A 26278-nucleotide genomic window follows, 5' to 3' on the forward strand; every position below is an offset into this window, starting at 1 on the left:
GCACACGAGGAGGTTTGCTCTCATTGCTGTTTGTGTCCTTTTTTTGTTTATACACGGGGAGGTTTACTCTCATTGACGTTCTTGTGGTTTGTTTGTTTACATACGGGGAGTTTTGCTCTCATTGCTGTTTCAGTGATTTGTTTTTTATCACAATGGGAGGTTTGCTCTCATTGCCGTTTGCGTGATTTGTTTTTTCCACATGAGGAGCTTTGTTCTCATTGCCGTTTGCGCCTTTTCATTTTTTACACACGGTGACGTTTACTCTCATTGCCGTTTGCATGATTTGTTTTTTACACACGAGGAGGTTTGCTCTCATTGCTGTTTGCGTGAATTGTTTTTTACACATGGGGAGGTTTGCTCTCATTGTCGATTGCGTGATTTCTTTTTACAGGCGGGGCGATTTATTCTCATTGCTGTTTGCGTGATTTGATTTTTACACACAGGGAGGTTTGCTCTGTTTGCCGTTTGAATCATTTGTTTTTTTACACATGGGGGAGTTTTGCTCTCTTTTCCGTTTGCCTGATTTGTATTTTTCCACACCAGGAAGTTTGCTCTCATTGCCGTTTGCGTGATTTGATTTTTACACACGGGGAGGTTTGCTCTGTTAGCTGTTTGAATCATTTGTTTTTTTACACACGGGGAGATTAGCTCTCTTTTCTGTTTGCGTGATTTGATTTTTTACGCACAGGGAGGTTTGCGCTCATTGCCGTTTGTTTGATTTGTTTTTTTACACACGGGGAGGTTTGCTCTCATTGCCGTTTGTGTCCTTTCTTTTTTTACACAACGGGATGTTTGCGCTGATTGCTGTTTGAGTGATCTGTTTTTTTACACACGGGGATGGTTGCACTCATTGCCGATTGCGTCATTTGTTTTCTTACACACATGGAGTTTTGCTCTCATTGCTGTTTACGTGATTTGCTTTATATCACAATGGGAGGTTTGCTCTCATTGCCGTTTGCGTAATTTGTTTATTACATACGGGGAGGTTTGTTCTCATTGCCGTTTGCGTGATTTGACTTTTATCACACAAAGTATTTTGCTCTCATTGACACTTGCGTGATTTGTTTTATTACACACGGGGAGGTTTGCTCTCATTGCCGTTTGCGTGATTTGATGTTTTACACACGGACAGGTTTGCTCTTATTGCCGTTTGCGTGTTTTTTTTTACAGACGGTGAGTTTTGCTCTCATTGCCGTTTGCGTTATTTGTTTTTTACACACGGGGAGGTTTGCTCTCATTGCCGTTTGCGTGATTTGATGTTTTACACACGGACAGGTTTGCTCTTATTGCCGTTTGCGTGATTTGTTTTTTTATCACAATGGGAGGTTTGCTCTCATTGCCATTTGGGTGTTTTGATTTTTTACACACAGGGAACATTGCTCTCATTGCCGTTTGCGTGATTTGTTTATTTACACACGGGGAGTTTTGCTCTCATTTCTGTTTGCGTGATTTGTTTATTTATCACACAAGGAGGTATGCTCTCATTGCCGTTTGCATGATTTGTATTTTTACACACAGGGAAGTTTGCACTCATTGGGGTTTGTATGATTTGTTTTTTTACACACGGGGAGGTTTGCTCTCATTGTCGATTGCGTGATTTTTTTTTACTGACGGGGCGGTTTATTCTCATTGCCATTTGCGTGATTTGATTTTTTCACACGGGGAGGTTTGCTCTCATTGTCGATTGCGTGATTTTTTTTTACTGACGGGGTGGTGTATTCTCATTGCCATTTGCGTGATTTGATTTTTTCACATGGGGAGGTTTGCTCTGTTTGCCGTTTGAATCATTTGTTTTTTTACACATGGGGAGTTTTGCTCTCTTTTCTGTTTGTGTGATTTGTTTATTTATCACACAAGGATGTTTGCTCTCATTGCTGTTTCAGTGATTTGTCTTTTTCCACACAGGGAAGTTTGCTCTCATTGCCGTTTGGGTGATTTGCTTTTTATCACACAAAGTGGTTTGCTCTCATTCCGTTTGTGTGATTTGTTTTTTTACACAAGGGGAGTTTTTATCTCATTACCGTTTGCGTGATTTGTTTATTTACACACAGGCAGGTGTGTTCTCATTTCTGTTTGTGTGATTTGATTTTTTACACACGGGGAGGATCGCTCTTATTGCCGTTTCCGTCATTTGTTTTTTTGCACACGAGGAGGTTTGCTCTCACTGCTGTTTGTGTCCTTTTTTTGTTTACACACGGGGAGGTTTACTCTCATTGACGTTTTTGTGGTTTGTTTGTTTACATACGGGGAGTTTTGCTCTCATTGCTGTTTCAGTGATTTGTTTTTTATCACAATGGGAGGTTTGCTCTCATTGCCGTTTGCGTGATTTGTTTTATCCACATGAGGAGCTTTGTTCTCATTGCTGTTTGCGTGAATTGTTTTTTACACATGGGGAGGTTTGCTCTCATTGCCGTTTGCGCCTTTTCATTTTTTACACACGGTGACGTTTACTCTCATTGCCGTTTGCATGATTTGTTTTTTACACACGAGGAGGTTTGCTCTCATTGCTGTTTGCGTGAATTGTTTTTTACACATGGGGAGGTTTGCTCTCATTGTCGATTGCGTGATTTTTTTTTACAGGCGGGGCGATTTATTCTCATTGCTGTTTGCGTGATTTGATTTTTACACACAGGGAGGTTTGCTCTGTTTGCCGTTTGAATCATTTGTTTTTTTACACATGGGGGAGTTTTGCTCTCATTGCCGTTTGCGTGATTTGATTTTTACACACGGGGAGGTTTGCTCTGTTAGCTGTTTGAATCATTTGTTTTTTTACACACGGGGAGATTAGCTCTCTTTTCTGTTTGCGTGATTTGATTTTTTATGCACAGGGAGGTTTCCTCTCATTGCCGTTTGCGTGATTTGTTTTTTACACACGGGGTGGTTTGTTCTCATTGCAGTTTGTATGATCTGTCTTTTTACACACAGGGAGGTTTATTCTCATTGCTGTTTGTATTATTTTCTTTTTTACACAGGGGGAGGTTTGCTCTTATTGCCGTTTGCGTGATTTGTTTTTTATCACAATGGGAGGTTTGCTCTCATTTCTGTTTGTGTGATTTGTTTTTTTACACACGGGGAGGATCGCTCTTATTGCCGTTTCCGTCATTTGTTTTTTTGCACACGAGGAGGTTTGCTCTCATTGCTGTTTGTGTCCTTTTTTTGTTTATACACGGGGAGGTTTACTCTCATTGACGTTTTTGTGGTTTGTTTGTTTACATACGGGGAGTTTTGCTCTCATTGCTGTTTCAGTGATTTGTTTTTTTACACACTGGGAGGTTTGTTCTCATTGCCGATTGCGTCATTTGTTTTCTTATACACATGGAGTTTAGCTCTCATTGCTGTTTACGTGATTTGCTTTATATCACAATGGGAGGTTTGCTCTCATTGCCGTTTGCGTAATTTGTTTATTACATATGGGGAGGTTTGTTCTCATTGCCGTTTGCGTGATTTGATGTTTTACACACGGACAGGTTTGCTCTTATTGCCGTTTGCGTGTTTTTTTTACACACGGTGAGTTTTGCTCTCATTGCCATTTGCGTTATTTGTTTATTACACACGGGGAGGTTTGTTCTCATTGCCGTTTGCGTCCTTTGTTTTTTTACACACGGGGATGTTTGCGCTGATTGCTGTTTGAGTGATCTGTTTTTTTACATGCGGCGATGTTTCCTCTCATTGCCGGTTGCGTGATTTGACTTTTATCACACAAAGATTTTTGCTCGCATTAACATTTGCGTGATTTGTTTTATTACACACGGGGGAGGTTTCCTCTCATTGCCGTTTGTGTGATTTGATGTTTTACACAGAGACAGGTTTGCTCTTATTGCCGTTTGCATGTTTTTTTTACACACGGTGAGTTTTCCCTCATTGCCGTTTGGCGTTATTTGTTTTTTACACACGGGGAGGTTTGCTCTCATTGCCGTTTGCGTGATTTGATGTTTTACACACGGACAGGTTTGCTCTTATTGCCGTTTGCGTGTTTTTTTTACACACGGTGAGTTTTGCTCTCATTGCCATTTGCGTTATTTGTTTTTTACACACGGGGAGGTTTGCTCTCATTGCCGTTTGCGTGATTTGATGTTTTACACATGGACAGGTTTGCTCTTATTGCCGTTTGCGTGTTTTTTTTACACACGGTGAGTTTTGCTCTTATTGCCGTTTGTGTGTTTTTTTTACACACGGTGAGTTTTGCTCTCATTGCCATTTGCGTGATTTGTTTTTTTATCACAATGGGAGGTTTGCTCTCATTGCCATTTGGGTGTTTTGATCTTTTACACACAGTGAACATTGCTCTCATTGCCGTTTGCGTGATTTGTTTATTTACACACGGGGAGTTTTGCTCTCATTTCTGTTTGCGTGATTTGTTTATTTATCACACAAGGAGGTTTGCTCTCATTGCTGTTTGCATGATTTGTATTTTTACACACAGGGAAGTTTGCACTCATTGGGGTTTGTATGATTTGTTTTATTACACAGGGGGAGGTTTGTTCTCATTGCCACTTGCGTGATTTGTTTTTTTAAACACGGGGATGTTTGCTCTTGTTGCCGTTTGCATGATTTGTTTTATTTCTCTCGGGGAGATTTCCTCTCATTGCTGTATTCGTGATTTGTTTTCTTACACACGGGGAGTTTTGCTCTTATTGGTGTTTACGTGATTTGTTTTTTATCACAATGGGAGGTTTGCTTTCATTGCCGTTTGCGTGATTTGACTTTTATCACACAAAGAATTTTGCTCTCATTGCCGTTTGCGTGATTTGATGTTTTACACACGGACAGGTTTGCTCTTGTTGCCGTTTGCGTGTTTTTTTTACACACGGCGAGTTTTGTTCTCATTGCCGTTTGCGTTATTTGTTTTTTATCACAATGGTAGGTTTGCTCTCATTCCCGTTTGCGTGATTTGATGTTTTACACATGGGCTGGTTTGCTCTCATTGCTGTTGGTGTGATTTTTTTTTATGCATGAGGAGGTTTGCTCTCATTGCCGTTTGTATGATCTGTCTTTTTACACACAGGGAGCTTTACTCTCATTGCTGTTTGTATTATTTTCTTTTTTACACAGAGGGAGGTTTGCACTCATTGGGGTTTGTTTGATTTGTTTTATTACACAGGGGGAGGTTTGCTCTTATTGCCGTTTGCGTGATTTGTTTTTTATCACAATGGGAGGTTTGCTCTTATTCCCGTTTGTGTGATTTGTTTTTTACACATGGGGAGGTTTGCTCTCATTGCCGTTTGCGTGATTTGATGTTTTATACACAGACAGGTGTGCTCTCATTTCTGTTTGTGTGATTTGTTTTTTTACACACGGGGAGGATCGCTCTTATTGCCGTTTCCGTCATTTGTTTTTTTGCACACGAGGAGGTTTGCTCTCATTGCTGTTTGTGTCCTTTTTTTGTTTATACACGGGGAGGTTTACTCTCATTGACGTTCTTGTGGTTTGTTTGTTTACATACGGGGAGTTTTGCTCTCATTGCTGTTTCAGTGATTTGTTTTTTATCACAATGGGAGGTTTGCTCTCATTGCCGTTTGCGTGATTTGTTTTTTCCACATGAGGAGCTTTGTTCTCATTGCCGTTTGCGCCTTTTCATTTTTTACACACGGTGACGTTTACTCTCATTGCCGTTTGCATGATTTGTTTTTTACACACGAGGAGGTTTGCTCTCATTGCTGTTTGCGTGAATTGTTTTTTACACATGGGGAGGTTTGCTCTCATTGTCGATTGCGTGATTTCTTTTTACAGGCGGGGCGATTTATTCTCATTGCTGTTTGCGTGATTTGATTTTTACACACAGGGAGGTTTGCTCTGTTTGCCGTTTGAATCATTTGTTTTTTTACACATGGGGGAGTTTTGCTCTCTTTTCCGTTTGCCTGATTTGTATTTTTCCACACCAGGAAGTTTGCTCTCATTGCCGTTTGCGTGATTTGATTTTTACACACGGGGAGGTTTGCTCTGTTAGCTGTTTGAATCATTTGTTTTTTTACACACGGGGAGATTAGCTCTCTTTTCTGTTTGCGTGATTTGATTTTTTACGCACAGGGAGGTTTGCGCTCATTGCCGTTTGTTTGATTTGTTTTTTTACACACGGGGAGGTTTGCTCTCATTGCCGTTTGTGTCCTTTCTTTTTTTACACAACGGGATGTTTGCGCTGATTGCTGTTTGAGTGATCTGTTTTTTTACACACGGGGATGGTTGCACTCATTGCCGATTGCGTCATTTGTTTTCTTACACACATGGAGTTTTGCTCTCATTGCTGTTTACGTGATTTGCTTTATATCACAATGGGAGGTTTGCTCTCATTGCCGTTTGCGTAATTTGTTTATTACATACGGGGAGGTTTGTTCTCATTGCCGTTTGCGTGATTTGACTTTTATCACACAAAGTATTTTGCTCTCATTGACACTTGCGTGATTTGTTTTATTACACACGGGGAGGTTTGCTCTCATTGCCGTTTGCGTGATTTGATGTTTTACACACGGACAGGTTTGCTCTTATTGCCGTTTGCGTGTTTTTTTTTACAGACGGTGAGTTTTGCTCTCATTGCCGTTTGCGTTATTTGTTTTTTACACACGGGGAGGTTTGCTCTCATTGCCGTTTGCGTGATTTGATGTTTTACACACGGACAGGTTTGCTCTTATTGCCGTTTGCGTGATTTGTTTTTTTATCACAATGGGAGGTTTGCTCTCATTGCCATTTGGGTGTTTTGATTTTTTACACACAGGGAACATTGCTCTCATTGCCGTTTGCGTGATTTGTTTATTTACACACGGGGAGTTTTGCTCTCATTTCTGTTTGCGTGATTTGTTTATTTATCACACAAGGAGGTATGCTCTCATTGCCGTTTGCATGATTTGTATTTTTACACACAGGGAAGTTTGCACTCATTGGGGTTTGTATGATTTGTTTTTTTACACACGGGGAGGTTTGCTCTCATTGTCGATTGCGTGATTTTTTTTTACTGACGGGGCGGTTTATTCTCATTGCCATTTGCGTGATTTGATTTTTTCACACGGGGAGGTTTGCTCTCATTGTCGATTGCGTGATTTTTTTTTACTGACGGGGTGGTGTATTCTCATTGCCATTTGCGTGATTTGATTTTTTCACATGGGGAGGTTTGCTCTGTTTGCCGTTTGAATCATTTGTTTTTTTACACATGGGGAGTTTTGCTCTCTTTTCTGTTTGTGTGATTTGTTTATTTATCACACAAGGATGTTTGCTCTCATTGCTGTTTCAGTGATTTGTCTTTTTCCACACAGGGAAGTTTGCTCTCATTGCCGTTTGGGTGATTTGCTTTTTATCACACAAAGTGGTTTGCTCTCATTCCGTTTGTGTGATTTGTTTTTTTACACAAGGGGAGTTTTTATCTCATTACCGTTTGCGTGATTTGTTTATTTACACACAGGCAGGTGTGTTCTCATTTCTGTTTGTGTGATTTGATTTTTTACACACGGGGAGGATCGCTCTTATTGCCGTTTCCGTCATTTGTTTTTTTGCACACGAGGAGGTTTGCTCTCACTGCTGTTTGTGTCCTTTTTTTGTTTACACACGGGGAGGTTTACTCTCATTGACGTTTTTGTGGTTTGTTTGTTTACATACGGGGAGTTTTGCTCTCATTGCTGTTTCAGTGATTTGTTTTTTATCACAATGGGAGGTTTGCTCTCATTGCCGTTTGCGTGATTTGTTTTATCCACATGAGGAGCTTTGTTCTCATTGCTGTTTGCGTGAATTGTTTTTTACACATGGGGAGGTTTGCTCTCATTGCCGTTTGCGCCTTTTCATTTTTTACACACGGTGACGTTTACTCTCATTGCCGTTTGCATGATTTGTTTTTTACACACGAGGAGGTTTGCTCTCATTGCTGTTTGCGTGAATTGTTTTTTACACATGGGGAGGTTTGCTCTCATTGTCGATTGCGTGATTTTTTTTTACAGGCGGGGCGATTTATTCTCATTGCTGTTTGCGTGATTTGATTTTTACACACAGGGAGGTTTGCTCTGTTTGCCGTTTGAATCATTTGTTTTTTTACACATGGGGGAGTTTTGCTCTCATTGCCGTTTGCGTGATTTGATTTTTACACACGGGGAGGTTTGCTCTGTTAGCTGTTTGAATCATTTGTTTTTTTACACACGGGGAGATTAGCTCTCTTTTCTGTTTGCGTGATTTGATTTTTTATGCACAGGGAGGTTTCCTCTCATTGCCGTTTGCGTGATTTGTTTTTTACACACGGGGTGGTTTGTTCTCATTGCAGTTTGTATGATCTGTCTTTTTACACACAGGGAGGTTTATTCTCATTGCTGTTTGTATTATTTTCTTTTTTACACAGGGGGAGGTTTGCTCTTATTGCCGTTTGCGTGATTTGTTTTTTATCACAATGGGAGGTTTGCTCTCATTTCTGTTTGTGTGATTTGTTTTTTTACACACGGGGAGGATCGCTCTTATTGCCGTTTCCGTCATTTGTTTTTTTGCACACGAGGAGGTTTGCTCTCATTGCTGTTTGTGTCCTTTTTTTGTTTATACACGGGGAGGTTTACTCTCATTGACGTTTTTGTGGTTTGTTTGTTTACATACGGGGAGTTTTGCTCTCATTGCTGTTTCAGTGATTTGTTTTTTTACACACTGGGAGGTTTGTTCTCATTGCCGATTGCGTCATTTGTTTTCTTATACACATGGAGTTTAGCTCTCATTGCTGTTTACGTGATTTGCTTTATATCACAATGGGAGGTTTGCTCTCATTGCCGTTTGCGTAATTTGTTTATTACATATGGGGAGGTTTGTTCTCATTGCCGTTTGCGTGATTTGATGTTTTACACACGGACAGGTTTGCTCTTATTGCCGTTTGCGTGTTTTTTTTACACACGGTGAGTTTTGCTCTCATTGCCGTTTGCGTTATTTGTTTTTTACACACGGTGAGTTTTGCTCTCATTGCCGTTTGCGTGATTTGTTTTTTTATCACAATGGGAGGTTTGCTCTCATTGCCGTTTGGGTGTTTTGATTTTTTACACACAGGGAACATTGCTCTGATTGCCGTTTGCGTGATTTGTTTATTTACACACGGGGAGTTTTGCTCTCATTTCTGTTTGCGTGATTTGTTTATTTATCACACAAGGAGGTTTGCTCTCATTGCTGTTTGCATGATTTGTATTTTTACACACAGGGAAGTTTGCACTCATTGGGGTTTGTATGATTTGTTTTATTACACAGGGGGAGGTTTGTTCTCATTGCCACTTGCGTGATTTGTTTTTTTAAACACGGGGATGTTTGCTCTTGTTGCCGTTTGCATGATTTGTTTTATTTCTCTCGGGGAGATTTCCTCTCATTGCTGTATTCGTGATTTGTTTTCTTACACACGGAGAGTTTTGCTCTTATTGGTGTTTACGTGATTTGTTTTTTATCACAATGGGAGGTTTGCTTTCATTGCCGTTTGCGTGATTTGACTTTTATCACACAAAGAATTTTGCTCTCATTGCCGTTTGCGTGATTTGATGTTTTACACACGGACAGGTTTGCTCTTGTTGCCGTTTGCGTGTTTTTTTTACACACGGCGAGTTTTGTTCTCATTGCCATTTGCGTGATTTGTTTTTTATCACAATGGTAGGTTTGCTCTCATTCCCGTTTGCGCGATTTGATGTTTTACACATGGGCTGGTTTGCTCTCATTGCTGTTGGTGTGATTTGTTTTTTTATGCATGGGGAGGTTTGCTCTCATTGCCGTTTGTATGATCTGTCTTTTTACACACAGGGAGCTTTACTCTCATTGCTGTTTGTATTATTTTCTTTTTTACACAGAGGGAGGTTTGCACTCATTGGGGTTTGTTTGATTTGTTTTATTACACAGGGGGAGGTTTGCTCTTATTGCCGTTTGCGTGATTTGTTTTTTATCACAATGGGAGGTTTGCTCTTATTCCCGTTTGTGTGATTTGTTTTTTACACATGGGGAGGTTTGCTCTCATTGCCGTTTGCGTGATTTGATGTTTTATACACAGACAGGTGTGCTCTCATTTCTGTTTGTGTGATTTGTTTTTTTACACACGGGGAGGATCGCTCTTATTGCCGTTTCCGTCATTTGTTTTTTTGCACACGAGGAGGTTTGCTCTCATTGCTGTTTGTGTCCTTTTTTTGTTTACACACGGGGAGGTTTACTCTCATTGACGTTGTTGTGGTTTGTTTGTTTACATACGGGGAGTTTTGCTCTCATTGCTGTTTCAGTGATTTGTTTTTTATCACAATGGGAGGTTTGCTCTCATTGCCGTTTGCGTGATTTGTTTTTTCCACATGAGGAGCTTTGTTCTCATTGCCGTTTGCGCCTTTTCATTTTTTACACAGGGTGACGTTTACTCTCATTGCCGTTTGCATGATTTGTTTTTTACACACGAGGAGGTTTGCTCTCATTGCTGTTTGCGTGAATTGTTTTTTACACATGGGGAGGTTTGCTCTCATTGTCGATTGCGTGATTTGATGTTTTACACACGAGCTGGTTTGCTCTCATTGCCGTTTGCGTCCTTTGTTTTTTTACACACTGGGATATTTGCTAACATCGCCGTTTGCCTGATTTGACTTTTATCACACAAAGAGGTTTGCTCTCATTAACTTTTTTGTGTTTTGTTTTTTTTACACACGGGGAGGTTTGCTCTCATTGCCATTTGCGTGATTTGACTTTTATCACACAAAGAATTTTCCTCTCATTGCCGTTTGCGTGATTTGATGTTTTACACACGGACAGGTTTGCTCTTGTTGCCGTTTGCGTGTTTTTTTTACACACGGCGAGTTTTGTTCTCATTGCCATTTGCATGATTTGTTTTTTTACATACGGGGATGTTTGCACTGATTGCTGTTTGAGTGATCTGTTTTTTTACACACGGGGATGTTTCCTCTCATTATCATTTGCGTGGTTTGACTTTTATCACATGATGATTTTTGCTCTCATTGCCATTTGCGTGATTTGACTTTTATCACACAAAGAATTTTGCTCTCATTGACATTTGCGTGATTTGTTTTTTTACACACGGGGAGGTTTCCTCTCATTGCCGTTTACGTGATTTGATGTTTTACACACGGACAGGTTTTCTCTTGTTGCCGTTTGCGTGTTTTTTTTACACACGGCGAGTTTTGTTCTCATTGCCATTTGCGTGATTTGTTTTTTATCACAATGGTCGGTTTGCTCTCATTCCCGTTTGCGTGATTTGATGTTTTGCACATGGGCTGGTTTGCTCTCATTGCTGTTGGTGTGATTTGTTTTTTTATGCATGGGGAGGTTTGCTCTCATTGCCGTTTGTATGATCTGTCTTTTTACACACAGGGAGGTTTACTCTCATTGCTGTTTGTATTATTTTCTTTTTTACACAGAGGGAGGTTTGCACTCATTGGGGTTTGTTTGATTTGTTTTGTTACACAGGGGGAGGTTTGCTCTTATTGCCGTTTGCGTGATTTGTTTTTTATCACAATGGGAGGTTTGCTCTTATTCCCGTTTGTGTGATTTGTTTTTTACACATGGGGAGGTTTGCTCTCATTGCCGTTTGCGTGATTTGATGTTTTACACACAGACAGGTTTGCTCTCATTGCCGTTTGCGTGATTTGTTTTTTTTATCACAATGGGAGGTTTGCTCTCATTGCCATTTCGGTGTTTTGAATTTTTACACACAGGGAAGTTTGCACTCATTGGGGTTTGTATGATTTGTTTTATTACACAGGGGGAGGTTTGTTCTCATTGCCATTTGCGTGATTTAATTTTTTAAACACGGGGAGGTTTGCTCATGTTGCCGTTTGCATGATTTGTTTTATTTCTCTCGGGGAGATTTCCTCTCATTGCTGTTTTCGTGATTTGTTTTTTTACACACGGGGAGTTTTGCTCTTATTGCTGTTTACGTGATTTGTTTTTTCTCACAATGGGAGGTTTGCTTTCATTGCCGTTTGCGGAATTTGTTTATTACACACGGGGAGGTTTGCACTCATTGGTGTTTGCGTGATTTGTTTTTTTACACACGGGGAGGTTTGCTCTCATTGCTGTTTCCATCATTTATTTTTTTACACACGGGGAAGTATGCACTCATTGCTGATTGCATGATTCGTTTTTTTACCCATGGGGAAGTTTTCTCTCATTACACTTTGTATGATTTGTTTTTTTACACACGGGGATGTTTTCTCTCATTACACTTTGTATGATTTGTTTTTTTACACACGGGGAAGTTTGCTCTCATTACACTTTGTATGATTTGTTTTTTTACACACGGGGAAGTTTGCTCTCATTACACTTTGTATGATTTGTTTTTTTACACTGGGGAAGTTTGCTCACATTGCCGTTTGCGTGATTTGTTTTATATCACAATGAGAGGTTTGCTCTCATTGCCATTTGCGTAATTTGTTTATTACACACGGTGAGGTTTGCTCTCATTGCTGTTTGCGTCCTTTGTTTTTTTACACACGGGGATGTTTGCGCTGATTGCTGTTTGAGTGATCTGTTTTTTTACACACGGGGAAGTTTGCTCTCATTACACTTTGTATGATTTGTTTTCTTACACTGGGGAAGTTTGCTCACATTGCCGTTTGCATGATTTGTTTTTTATCACAATGGGAGGTTTGCTCTCATTGCCGTTTGGGTGTTTTGATTTTTTACACACAGGGAACATTGCTCTCATTGCCGTTTGCGTGATTTGTTTATTTATCACACAAGGAGGTTTGCTCTCATTGCTGTTTGCATGATTTGTATTTTTACAAACAGGGAAGTTTGCACTCATTGGGGTTTGTATGATTTGTTTTATTACACAGGGGGAGGTTTGTTCTCATTGCCACTTGCGTGATTTGTTTTTTTAAACACGGGGATGTTTGCTCTTGTTGCCGTTTGCGTGATTTGTTTTTTATCACAATGGGAGGTTTGCTCTCATTGCCATTTGAGTAATTTGTTTATTACACACGGGGAGGTTTGTTCTCATTGCCGTTTGCGTCCTTTGTTTTTTTACACACGGGGATGTTTGCGCTGATTGCTGTTTGAGTGATCTGTTTTTTTACATGCGGCGATGTTTCCTCTCATTGCCGGTTGCGTGATTTGACTTTTATCACACAAAGATTTTTGCTCGCATTAACATTTGCGTGATTTGTTTTATTACACACAGGGGAGGTTTCCTCTCATTGCTGTTTGTGTGATTTGATGTTTTACACAGAGACAGGTTTGCTCTTATTGCCGTTTGCGTGTTTTTTTACACACGGTGAGTTTTCCCTCATTGCCGTTTGGCGTTATTTGTTTTTTACACACGGGGAGGTTTGCTCTCATTGCCGTTTGCGTGATTTGATGTTTTACATACGGACAGGTTTGCTCTTATTGCCGTTTGCGTGTTTTTTTTACACACGGTGAGTTTTGCTCTCATTGCCGTTTGCGTTATTTGTTTTTTACACACGGGGAGGTTTGCTCTCATTGCCGTTTGCATGATTTGATGTTTTACACACGGACAGGTTTGCTCTTATTGCCGTTTGCGTTATTTGTTTTTTTATCACAATGGGAGGATTGCTCTCATTCCCATTTGCGTGATTTGACTTTTATCACATGAAGAGGTTTGCTCTGACTAACGTTTTTGTGATTTGTTTTTTTTTACACACGAGGAGTTTTTCTCTTATTGCTGTTTACGTGATTTGTTTTTTATCACAATGGGAGGTTTGCTTTCATTGCCGTTTGCGTAATTTGTTTATTACACACGGGGAGGTTTGCACTCATTGGTGTTTGCGTGATTTGTTTTTTTACACACATGGAGTTTAGCTCTCATTGCTGTTTCCATGATTTATTTTTTTACACACGGGGAAGTATGCACTCATTGCTGTTTGCATGATTAGTTTTTTTACACACGGGTAAGTTTGCTCTCATTAAACTTTGTATGATTTGTTTTTTTACACACGGGGAAGTTTGCTCTCATTACACTTTGTACGATTTGTTTTTTTACAGACGGGGAAGTCTGCTCTCATTACACTTTGTATGATTTGTTTTTTTACAGAGCAGAATGTTTGCTAACATTGCCGTTTGCATGATTTGTTTTTTAAACTTGGGGCGGTTTCCTCTCATTTCCAATTGCGAGATTTGTTTTTTATCACAATGGGAATCTTGCTCTCATTACCGTTTGTGTGATTTGTTTAGTCCACATGGGGAGGTTTGCGCTCATTGCTGTTTCCGTGATTTGTTTTTATACACACGGGGAGGTAACCTCTCATTTCCGTTTGCGTGATTTGTTTTTTATCACAATGGGAATCTTACTCGCATTACCATTTGTGTGATTTGTGTTTTACACATGGGGAGGTTTGCTCTTATTGCCGTTTGCGTGATTTGTTTTTTATCACAATGGGAGGTTTGCTCTTATTCCCGTTTGTGTGATTTGTTTTTTACACATGGGGAGGTTTGCTCTCATTGCCGTTTGCGTGATTTGATGTTTTACACACAGACAGGTTTGCTCTCATTGCCGTTTGCGTGATTTGTTTTTTTTATCATAATGGGAGGTTTGCTCTCATTGCCATTTCGGTGTTTTGAATTTTTACACACAGGGAAGTTTGCACTCATTGGGGTTTGTATGATTTGTTTTATTACACAGGGGGAGGTTTGTTCTCATTGCCACTTGCGTGATTTATTTTTTTAAACACGGGGAGGTTTGCTCATGTTGCCGTTTGCATGATTTGTTTTATTTCTCTCGGGGAGATTTCCTCTCATTGCTGTTTTCGTGATTTGTTTTCTTACACACGGGGAGTTTTGCTCTTATTGCTGTTTACGTGATTTGTTTTTTCTCACAATGGGAGGTTTGCTTTCATTGCCGTTTGCGGAATTTGTTTATTACACACGGGGAGGTTTGCACTCATTGGTGTTTGCGTGATTTGTTTTTTTACACACGGGGAGGTTTGCTCTCATTGCTGTTTCCATCATTTATTTTTTTACACACGGGGAAGTATGCACTCATTGCTGATTGCATGATTCGTTTTTTTACCCACGGGGAAGTTTTCTCTCATTACACTTTGTATGATTTGTTTTTTTACACACGGGGATGTTTTCTCTCATTACACTTTGTATGATTTGTTTTTTTACACACGGGGAAGTTTGCTCTCATTACACTTTGTATGATTTGTTTTTTTACACACGGGGAAGTTTGCTCTCATTACACTTTGTATGATTTGTTTTTTTACACTGGGGAAGTTTGCTCACATTGCCGTTTGCGTGATTTTGTTTTATATCACAATGAGAGGTTTGCTCTCATTGCCATTTGCGTAATTTGTTTATTACACACGGTGAGGTTTGCTCTCATTGCTGTTTGCGTCCTTTGTTTTTTTACACACGGGGATGTTTGCGCTGATTGCTGTTTGAGTGATCTGTTTTTTTACACACGGGGAAGTTTGCTCTCATTACACTTTGTATGATTTGTTTTCTTACACTGGGGAAGTTTGCTCACATTGCCGTTTGCATGATTTGTTTTTTATCACAATGGGAGGTTTGCTCTCATTGCCGTTTGGGTGTTTTGATTTTTTACACACAGGGAACATTGCTCTCATTGCCGTTTGCGTGATTTGTTTTTTTATCACACAAGGAGGTTTGCTCTCATTGCTGTTTGCATGATTTGTATTTTTACAAACAGGGAAGTTTGCACTCATTGGGGTTTGTATGATTTGTTTTATTACACAGGGGGAGGTTTGTTCTCATTGCCACTTGCGTGATTTGTTTTTTTAAACACGGGGATGTTTGCTCTTGTTGCCGTTTGCGTGATTTGTTTTTTATCACAATGGGAGGTTTGCTCTCATTGCCATTTGAGTAATTTGTTTATTACACACGGGGAGGTTTGTTCTCATTGCCGTTTGCGTCCTTTGTTTTTTTACACACGGGGATGTTTGCGCTGATTGCTGTTTGAGTGATCTGTTTTTTTACATGCGGCGATGTTTCCTCTCATTGCCGGTTGCGTGATTTGACTTTTATCACACAAAGATTTTTGCTCGCATTAACATTTGCGTGATTTGTTTTATTACACACAGGGGAGGTTTCCTCTCATTGCTGTTTGTGTGATTTGATGTTTTACACAGAGACAGGTTTGCTCTTATTGCCGTTTGCGTGTTTTTTTTACACACGGTGAGTTTTCCCTCATTGCCGTTTGGCGTTATTTGTTTTTTACACACGGGGAGGTTTGCTCTCATTGCCGTTTGCGTGATTTGATGTTTTACATACGGACAGGTTTGCTCTTATTGCCGTTTGCGTGTTTTTTTTACACACGGTGAGTTTTGCTCTCATTGCCGTTTGCGTTATTTGTTTTTTACACACGGGGAGGTTTGCTCTCATTGCCGTTTGCATGATTTGATGTTTTACACACGGACAGGTTTGCTCTTATTGCCGTTTGCGTTATTTGTTTTTTTATCACAATGGGAGGATTGCTCTCATTCCCATTTGCGTGATTTGACTTTTATCACATGAAGAGGTTTGCTCTGACTAACGTTTTTGTGATTTGTTTTTTTGTTTACACACGAGGAGTTTTTCTCTTATTGCTGTTTACGTGATTTGTTTTTTATCACAATGGGAGGTTTGCTTTCATTGCCGTTTGCGTAATTTGTTTATTACACACGGGGAGGTTTGCACTCATTGGTGTTTGCGTGATTTGTTTTTTTACACACATGGAGTTTAGCTCTCATTGCTGTTTCCATGATTTATTTTTTTACACACGGGGAAGTATGCACTCATTGCTGTTTGCATGATTAGTTTTTTTACACACGGGTAAGTTTGCTCTCATTAAACTTTGTATGATTTGTTTTTTTACAGAGCAGAATGTTTGCTAACATTGCCGTTTGCATGATTTGTTTTTTAAACTTGGGGCGGTTTCCTCTCATTTCCAATTGCGAGATTTGTTTTTTATCACAATGGGAATCTTGCTCGCATTACCATTTGTGTGATTTGTGTTTTACACATGGGGAGGTTTGCTCTCATTGCCATTTGCATGATTTTTTAAATATCAGAATGGGAGGTTTGCTCTCATTGCCGTTTGCGTAATTTGTTTATTCCACATGGGGAGGTTTGCGCTCATTGCTGTTTCCGTGATTTGTTTTTATACACACGGGGAGGTAACCTCACATTGCCGTTTGCGTGATTTGTTTTTTATCACAATGGGAAGATTGCTCTCATTCCCATTTGCGTGATTTGACTTTTATCACACGAAGAGGTTTGCTCTGATTAACGTTTTTGTGATTTGTTTTTTTTTACACACGGGGAGTTTTGCTTTCATTAGCATTTGCGTGATTTGATGATTTACACATGGACAGGTTTGCTCTTATTGCCGTTTGTGTGTTTTTTTTACGCACGGTGAGTTTTGCTCTCATTGCCGTTTGCGTGATTTGTTTATTACACACGGCGAGGTTTGCACTCATTGGTGTTTGCGTGATTTGTTTTTTTACACTCGGGGAGGTTTGCTCTCATTGCTGGTTCCATGATTTATTTTTTTACACACGGGGATGTATGCACTCATTGCTGTTTGCATGATTCGTTTTTTTACACACGGGTAAGTTTGCTCTCATTACACTTTGTATGATTTGTTTTTTTACAGAGGAGAATGCTTGCTAACATTGCCGTTTGCATGATTTGTCTTTTAAACTCGGGGCGGTTTCCTCTTATTTCCAATTGCGTGATTTGTTTTATATCACAATGGGAGGTTTGCTCTCATTGCCATTTGAGTAATTTGTTTATTACACACGGGGAGGTTTGTTCTCATTGCCGTTTGCATCCTTTGTTTTTTTACACACGGGGATGTTTGTGCTGATTGCTGTTTGAGTGATCTGTTTTTTTACATGCGGCGATGTTTCCTCTCATTGCCGGTTGTGTGATTTGACTTTTATCACACAAAGATTTTTGCTCGCATTGACATTTGCATGATCTGTTTTATTACACACGTGGGAGGTTTCCTCTCATTGCCGTTTGTGTGATTTGATGTTTTACACAGAGACAGGTTTGCTCTTATTGCCGTTTGCGTGTTTTTTTTACCCACGGCGAGTTTTGCTCTCATTGCTGTTTGCGTGATTTGACTTTTATCACACAAAGTATTTTGCTCTCATTGACACTTGCGTGATTTGTTTTACTACACACGAGGACGTTTGCTCTCATTGCCATTTGCGTGATTTGATGTTTTACACATGGACAGGTTTGCTCTTATTGCCGTTTGCGGGTTTTTTATACACACGGTGAGTTTTGCTCTCATTGCAGTTTGCGTTATTTGTTTTTTACACACGGGGAGGTTTGCTCTCATTGCGGTTTGCGTGATTTGATGTTTTACACACGGACAGGTTTGCTCTTATTGCCGTTTGCGGGTTTTTTTTACACACGGTGAGTTTTACTCTCATTGCCATTTGCGTTATTTGTTTTTTACACACGGGGAGGTTTGCTCTCATTGCGGTTTGCGTGATTTGATGTTTTACACACGGACAGTTTGCTCTTATTGCCGTTTGTGTGTTCTTTTTTACACACGGTGAGTTTTGCTGTCATTGCCGTTTGCGTGATTTGTTTTGTTATCACAATGGGAGGTTTGCTCTCATTGCCGTTTGGGTGTTTTGATTTTTTACACACAGGGAAGTTTGCACTCATTGGGGTTTGTATGATTTGTTTTATTACACAGGGGGAGGGTTGTTCTCATTGCCACTTGCGTGATTTGTTTTTTTAAACACGGGGAGGTTTGCTCTTGTTGCCGTTTGCATGATTTGTTTTATTTCTTTCGGGGAGATTTCCTCTCATTGCTGTTTTCGTGATTTGTTTTCTTACACACTGGGAGTTTTGCTCTTATTGGTGTTTACGTGATTTGTTTTTTATCACAATGGGAGATTTGCTCTCATTCCCATTTGCGTAATCTGTTCTTTACACACTGGGAGGTTTGCTCTCATTGCCGTTTGGGTGTTTTGATTTTTTAGACACAGGGAACTTTGCTCTCATTGCCGTTTGCATGATTTGTTTATTTACACACGGGGAGTTTTGCTCTCATTTCTGTTTGAGTGATTTGTTTATTTATCACACAAGGAGGTTTGCTCTCATTGCCGTTTGCATGATTTGTATTTTTACACACAGGGAAGTTTGCGCTCATTGGGGTTTGTATGATTTGTTTTATTACACAGGGGGAGGATTGTTCTCATTGCCATTTGCGTCATTTGTTTTTTTACACGCGGGGATGTTTGCTCTCATTGCCGTTTCCGCGATTTCCCTTTTTACACACTGGGAGGTTTGCTCACATTGCCGTTTACGTCATTTGTTTTCTTACACACATGGAGTTTAGCTCTCATTGCTGTTTCCATGATTTATTTTTTTACACACGGGGAAGTATGCACTCATTGCTGTTTGCATGATTCGTTTTTTTACACACGGGTAAGTTTGCTCTCATTACACTTTGTATGATTTGTTTTTTTACACACGGGGAAGTTTGCGCTCATTACTCTTTGTATGATTTGTTTTTTTACACACGGGGAAGTTTGCTCTCATTACACTTTGTATGATTTGTTTTTTTACAGAGGAGAATGTTTGCTAACATTGCCGTTTGCATGATTTGTTTTTTAAACTCGGGGCGGTTTCCTCTCATTTCCAATTGCGTGATTTGTTTTTTATCACAATGGGAATCTTGCTCTCATTACCATTTGTGTGATTTGTGTTTTACACACGGGGAGGTTTGCTCTCATTGCCGTTTGCGTAATTTGTTTAATACACACGGGGAGGTTTGCACTCATTGGTGTTTGCGTGATTTGTTTTTTTACGCACGTGGAGTTTAGCTCTCATTGCTGTTTCCATGATTTATTTTTTTACACACGGGGAAGTATGCACTCATTGCTGTTTGCATGATTCGTTTTTTTACACACGGGTAAGTTTGCTCTCATTACACTTTGTATGATTTGTTTTTTTACACACAGGGAAGTTTGCTCTCATTGCACTTTGTATGATTTGTTTTTTTACAGAGGAGAATGTTTGCTAACATTGCCGTTTGCATGATTTGTTTTTTAAACTCGGGGCAGTTTCCTCTCATTTCCAATTGCGTGATTTGTTTTTTATCACAATGGGAATCTTGCTCTCATTACCATTTGTGTGATTTGTGTTTTACACACGGGGAGGTTTGCTCTCATTGCCATTTGCATGATTTTTTAAATATCAGAATGGGAGGTTTGCTCTCATTGCTGTTTGCGTGATTTGACTTTTATCACACAAAGTATTTTGCTCTCATTGACACTTGCGTGATTTGTTTTACTACACACGAGGACGTTTGCTCTCATTGCCATTTGCGTGATTTGATGTTTTACACACGGACAGGTTTGCTCTTATTGCCGTTTGCGGGTTTTTTTTACACACCGTGAGTTTTGCTCTCATTGCAGTTTGCGTTATTTGTTTTTTACACACGGGGAGGTTTGCTCTCATTGCGGTTTGCGTGATTTGATGTTTTACACACGGACAGGTTTGCTCTTATTGCCGTTTGCGGGTTTTTTTTACACACGGTGAGTTTTACTCTCATTGCCATTTGCGTTATTTGTTTTTTACACACGGGGAGGTTTGCTCTCATTGCGGTTTGCGTGATTTGATGTTTTACACACGGACAGGTTTGCTCTTATTGCCGTTTGTGTGTTCTTTTTTACACACGGTGAGTTTTGCTCTCATTGCCGTTTGCGTGATTTGTTTTTTTATCACAATGGGAGGTTTGCTCTCATTGCCGTTTGGGTGTTTTGATTTTTTACACACAGGGAAGTTTGCACTCATTGGGGTTTGTATGATTTGTTTTATTACACAGGGGGAGGGTTGTTCTCATTGCCACTTGCGTGATTTGTTTTTTTAAACACGGGGAGGTTTGCTCTTGTTGCCGTTTGCATGATTTGTTTTATTTCTTTCGGGGAGATTTCCTCTCATTGCTGTTTTCGTGATTTGTTTTCTTACACACTGGGAGTTTTGCTCTTATAGGTGTTTACGTGATTTGTTTTTTTATCACAATGGGAGATTTGCTCTCATTCCCATTTGCGTAATCTGTTCTTTACACACTGGGAGGTTTGCTCTCATTGCCGTTTGGGTGTTTTGATTTTTTAGACACAGGGAACTTTGCTCTCATTGCCGTTTGCATGATTTGTTTATTTACACACGGGGAGTTTTGCTCTCATTTCTGTTTGAGTGATTTGTTTATTTATCACACAAGGAGGTTTGCTCTCATTGCCGTTTGCATGATTTGTATTTTTACACACAGGGAAGTTTGCGCTCATTGGGGTTTGTATGATTTGTTTTATTACACAGGGGGAGGATTGTTCTCATTGCCATTTGCGTCATTTGTTTTTTTACACGCGGGGATGTTTGCTCTCATTGCCGTTTCCGCGATTTCCCTTTTTACACACTGGGAGGTTTGCTCACATTGCCGTTTACGTCATTTGTTTTCTTACACACATGGAGTTTAGCTCTCATTGCTGTTTCCATGATTTATTTTTTTACACACGGGGAAGTATGCACTCATTGCTGTTTGCATGATTCGTTTTTTTACACACGGGTAAGTTTGCTCTCATTACACTTTGTATGATTTGTTTTTTTACACACGGGGAAGTTTGCGCTCATTACACTTTGTATGATTTGTTTTTTTACACACGGGGAAGTTTGCTCTCATTACACTTTGTATGATTTGTTTTTTTACAGAGGAGAATGTTTGCTAACATTGCCGTTTGCATGATTTGTGTTTTAAACTCGGGGCGGTTTCCTCTCATTTCCAATTGCGTGATTTGTTTTTTATCACAATGGGAATCTTGCTCTCATTACCATTTGTGTGATTTGTGTTTTACACACGGGGAGGTTTGCTCTCATTGCCGTTTGCGTAATTTGTTTAGTCCACATGGGGAGGTTTGCGCTCATTGGGGTTTCTATGATTTGTTTTCTTACACACGGGGAGTTTTGCTCTTATTGCTGTTTATGTGATTTGTTTTTTATCACAATGGGAGGTTTGCTTTCATTGCCGTTTGCGTAATTTGTTTATTACACACGGGGAGGTTTGCACTCATTGGTGTTTGCGTGATTTGTTTTTTTACGCACGTGGAGTTTAGCTCTCATTGCTGTTTCCATGATTTATTTTTTTACACACGGGGAAGTATGCACTCATTGCTGTTTGCATGATTCGTTTTTTTACACACGGGTAAGTTTGCTCTCATTACACTTTGTATGATTTGTTTTTTTACACACGGGGAAGTTTGCTCTCATTTCTGTTTGAGTGATTTGTTTATTTATCACACAAGGAGGTTTGCTCTCATTGCCGTTTGCATGATTTGTATTTTTACACACAGGGAAGTTTGCGCTCATTGGGGTTTGTATGATTTGTTTTATTACACAGGGGGAGGATTGTTCTCATTGCCATTTGCGTCATTTGTTTTTTTACACGCGGGGATGTTTGCTCTCATTGCCGTTTCCGCGATTTCCCTTTTTACACACTGGGAGGTTTGCTCACATTGCCGTTTACGTCATTTGTTTTCTTACACACCTGGAGTTTAGCTCTCATTGCTGTTTCCATGATTTATTTTTTTACACACGGGGAAGTATGCACTCATTGCTGTTTGCATGATTCGTTTTTTTACACACGGGTAAGTTTGCTCTCATTACACTTTGTATGATTTGTTTTTTTACACACGGGGAAGTTTGCGCTCATTACACTTTGTATGATTTGTTTTTTTACACACGGGGAAGTTTGCTCTCATTACACTTTGTATGATTTGTTTTTTTACAGAGGAGAATGTTTGCTAACATTGCCGTTTGCATGATTTGTTTTTTAAACTCGGGGCGGTTTCCTCTCATTTCCAATTGCGTGATTTGTTTTTTATCACAATGGGAATCTTGCTCTCATTACCATTTGTGTGATTTGTGTTTTACACACGGGGAGGTTTGCTCTCATTGCCGTTTGCGTAATTTGTTTATTACACACGGGGAGGTTTGCACTCATTGGTGTTTGCGTGATTTGTTTTTTTACGCACGTGGAGTTTAGCTCTCATTGCTGTTTCCATGATTTATTTTTTTACACACGGGGAAGTATGCACTCATTGCTGTTTGCATGATTCGTTTTTTTACACACGGGTAAGTTTGCTCTCATTACACTTTGTATGATTTGTTTTTTTACACACAGGGAAGTTTGCTCTCATTACACTTTGTATGATTTGTTTTTTTACAGAGGAGAATGTTTGCTAACATTGCCGTTTGCATGATTTGTTTTTTAAACTCGGGGCAGTTTCCTCTCATTTCCAATTGCGTGATTTGTTTTTTATCACAATGGGAATCTTGCTCTCATTACCATTTGTGTGATTTGTGTTTTACACACGGGGAGGTTTGCTCTCATTGCCATTTGCATGATTTTTTAAATATCAGAATGGGAGGTTTGCTCTCATTGCCGTTTGCGTAATTTGTTTATTCACATGGGGAGGTTTGCGCTCATTGCTGTTTCCGTGATTTGTTTTTATACACATGGGGAGGTAACCTCTCATTGCCGTTTGCGTGATTTGTTTTTTATCACAATGGGAGGATTGCTCTCATTCCCATTTGCGTGATTTGACTTTTATCACACGAAGAGGTTTGCTCTGATTAACTTTTTTGTAATTTGTTTTTTCTACACACGGGGAGTTTTCCTTCCATTGCCGTTTGCGTGATTTGTTTTTTATGCACGGGGAGGTTTGTTCTCATTGCCATTTGCGTGGTTTGTTTTATTACATACGGGGAGGTTTCCTCTCATTGCCGTTTGCGTGATTTGATGTTTTACACACAGACAGGTTTGCTCTTATTGCCGTTTGCGTGTTTTTTTACACACGGTGAGTTTTGCTCTCATTGCCGTTTGCGTGATTTGTTTTTTTATCACAATGGGAGGTTTGTTCTCATTGCCATTTGCGTGATTTGTTTTATTACATACGGGGAGGTTTGCTCACATTGCCGTTTGGGTGTTTTGATTTTTTACACACAGCGAACATTGCTCTCATTGCCGTTTGCGTGATTTGTTTATTTACACACGGGGAGTTTTGCTCTCATTTCTGTTTGCGTGATTGATTTATTTATCACACAAGGAGGTATGCTCTCATTGCCGTTTTCATGATTTGTATTTTTACACACAGGGAAGTTTGCACTCATTTGGGTTTGTATGATTTGTTTTATTACACAGGGGGAGGTTTGTTCTCATTGCCACATGCGTGATTTATTTTTTTAAACACGGGGATGTTTGCTGTTGTTGCCGTTTGCATGATTTGTTTTATTTCTCTCGGGGAGATTTCCTCTCATTGCTGTTTTTGTGATTTGTTTTCTTACACACAGGGAGTTTTGCTCTTATTGCTGTTTACGTGATTTGTTTTTTATCGCAATGGGAGGTTTGCTTTCATTGCCGTTTGCGTAATTTGTTTATTACACACGGGGAGGTTTGCACTCATTGGTGTTTGCGTGATTTGTTTTTTTACGCACGTGGAGTTTAGCTCTCATTGCTGTTTCCATGATTTATTTTTTTACACACGGGGAAGTATGCACTCATTGCTGTTTGCATGATTCGTTTTTTTACACACGGGTAAGTTTGCTCTCATTACACTTTGTATGACTTGTTTTTTTACACACGGGGAAGTTTGCTTTCATTACACTTTGTATGATTTATTTTTTTACACACGGGTAAGTTTGCTCTCATTACACTTTGTATGATTTGTTTTTTTACAGAGGAGAATGTTTGCTAACATTGCCGTTTGCATGATTTTTTTTTTAAACTCGGGGCAGTTTCCTCTCATTTCCAATTGCGTGATTTGTTTTTTATCACAATGGGAATCTTGCTCTCATTACCATTTGTGTGATTTGTGTTTTACACACGGGGAGGTTTGCTCTCATTGCCATTTGCATGATTTTTTAAATATCAGAATGGGAGGTTTGCTCTCATTGCCGTTTGCGTAATTTGTTTATTCCACATGGGGAGGTTTGCGCTCATTGCTGTTTCCGTGATTTGTTTTATACACATGGGGAGGTAACCTCTCATTGCTGTTTGCGTGATTTGTTTTTTATCACAATGGGAGGTTTGCTCTCATTCCCATTTGCGTGATTTGACTTTTATCACACGAAGAGGTTTGCTCTGATTAACTTTTTTGTGATTTGTTTTTTCTACACACGGGGAGTTTTGCTTCCATTGCCGTTTGCGTGATTTGTTTTTTATGCACGGGGATGTTTGTTCTCATTGCCATTTGCGTGGTTTGTTTTATTACATACGGGGAGGTTTCCTCTCATTGCCGTTTGCGTGATTTGATGTTTTACACACAGACAGGTTTGCTCTTATTGCCGTTTGCGTGTTTTTTTACACACGGTGAGTTTTGCTCTCATTGCCGTTTGCGTGATTTGTTTTTTTATCACAATGGGAGGTTTGCTCTCATTGCCGTTTGGGTGTTTTGATTTTTTACACACAGGGAACATTGCTCTCATTGCGGTTTGCGTGATTTATTTATTTATCACACAAGGAGGTATGCTCTCATTGCTGTTTTCATTATTTGTATTTTTACACACAGGGAAGTTTGTACTTATTGGGGTTTGTACGATTTGTTTTATTGCACAGGGCTAGGTTTCCTCTCATTGCCGTTTGTGTGATTTGATGTTTTACACAGAGACAGGTTTGTTCTTATTGCCGTTTGCATGTTTTTTTTACACACGGCGAGTTTTGCTCTCATTGCTGTTTGCGTGATTTGACTTTTATCACACAAAGTATTTTGCTCTCATTGACACTTGCGTGATTTGTTTTATTACACACGAGGACGTTTGCTCTCATTGCCGTTTGCGTGATTTGATGTTTTACACACGGACAGGTTTGCTCTTATTGCCGTTTGCGGGTTTTTTTTACACACGGTGAGTTTTGCTCTCATTGACATTTGCGTGATTTGCTTTATTACACATGGGGAGGTTTCCTCTCATTGCCGTTTGCGTGATTTGATATTTTACACACGGACAGGTTTGCTCTTATTGCCGTTTGCGTGTTTTTTTTACACACGGTGAGTTTTGCTCTCATTGCCGTTTGCGTTATTTGTTTTTTACACACGGGGAGGTTTGCTCTCATTGCCGTTTGCGTGATTTGATGTTTTACACACGGACAGGTTTGCTCTTATTGCCGTTTGCGTGGTTTTTTTACACACGGTGAGTTTTGCTCTCATTGCCGTTTGCGTTATTTGTTTTTTACACACGGGTAGGTTTGCTCTCATTGCGGTTTGCGTGATTTGATGTTTTACACACCGACAGGTTTGCTCTTTTTGCCGTTTGTGTGTTTTTTTTACACACGGGGAGGTTTGCTCTCATTGCCATTTGCGTGATTTGACTTTTATCACACAAAGAATTT

The sequence above is a fragment of the Hemitrygon akajei genome, chromosome 12 (genome assembly GCF_048418815.1).
Source record: "Hemitrygon akajei chromosome 12, sHemAka1.3, whole genome shotgun sequence".
NCBI lineage: Eukaryota > Metazoa > Chordata > Chondrichthyes > Myliobatiformes > Dasyatidae > Hemitrygon > Hemitrygon akajei.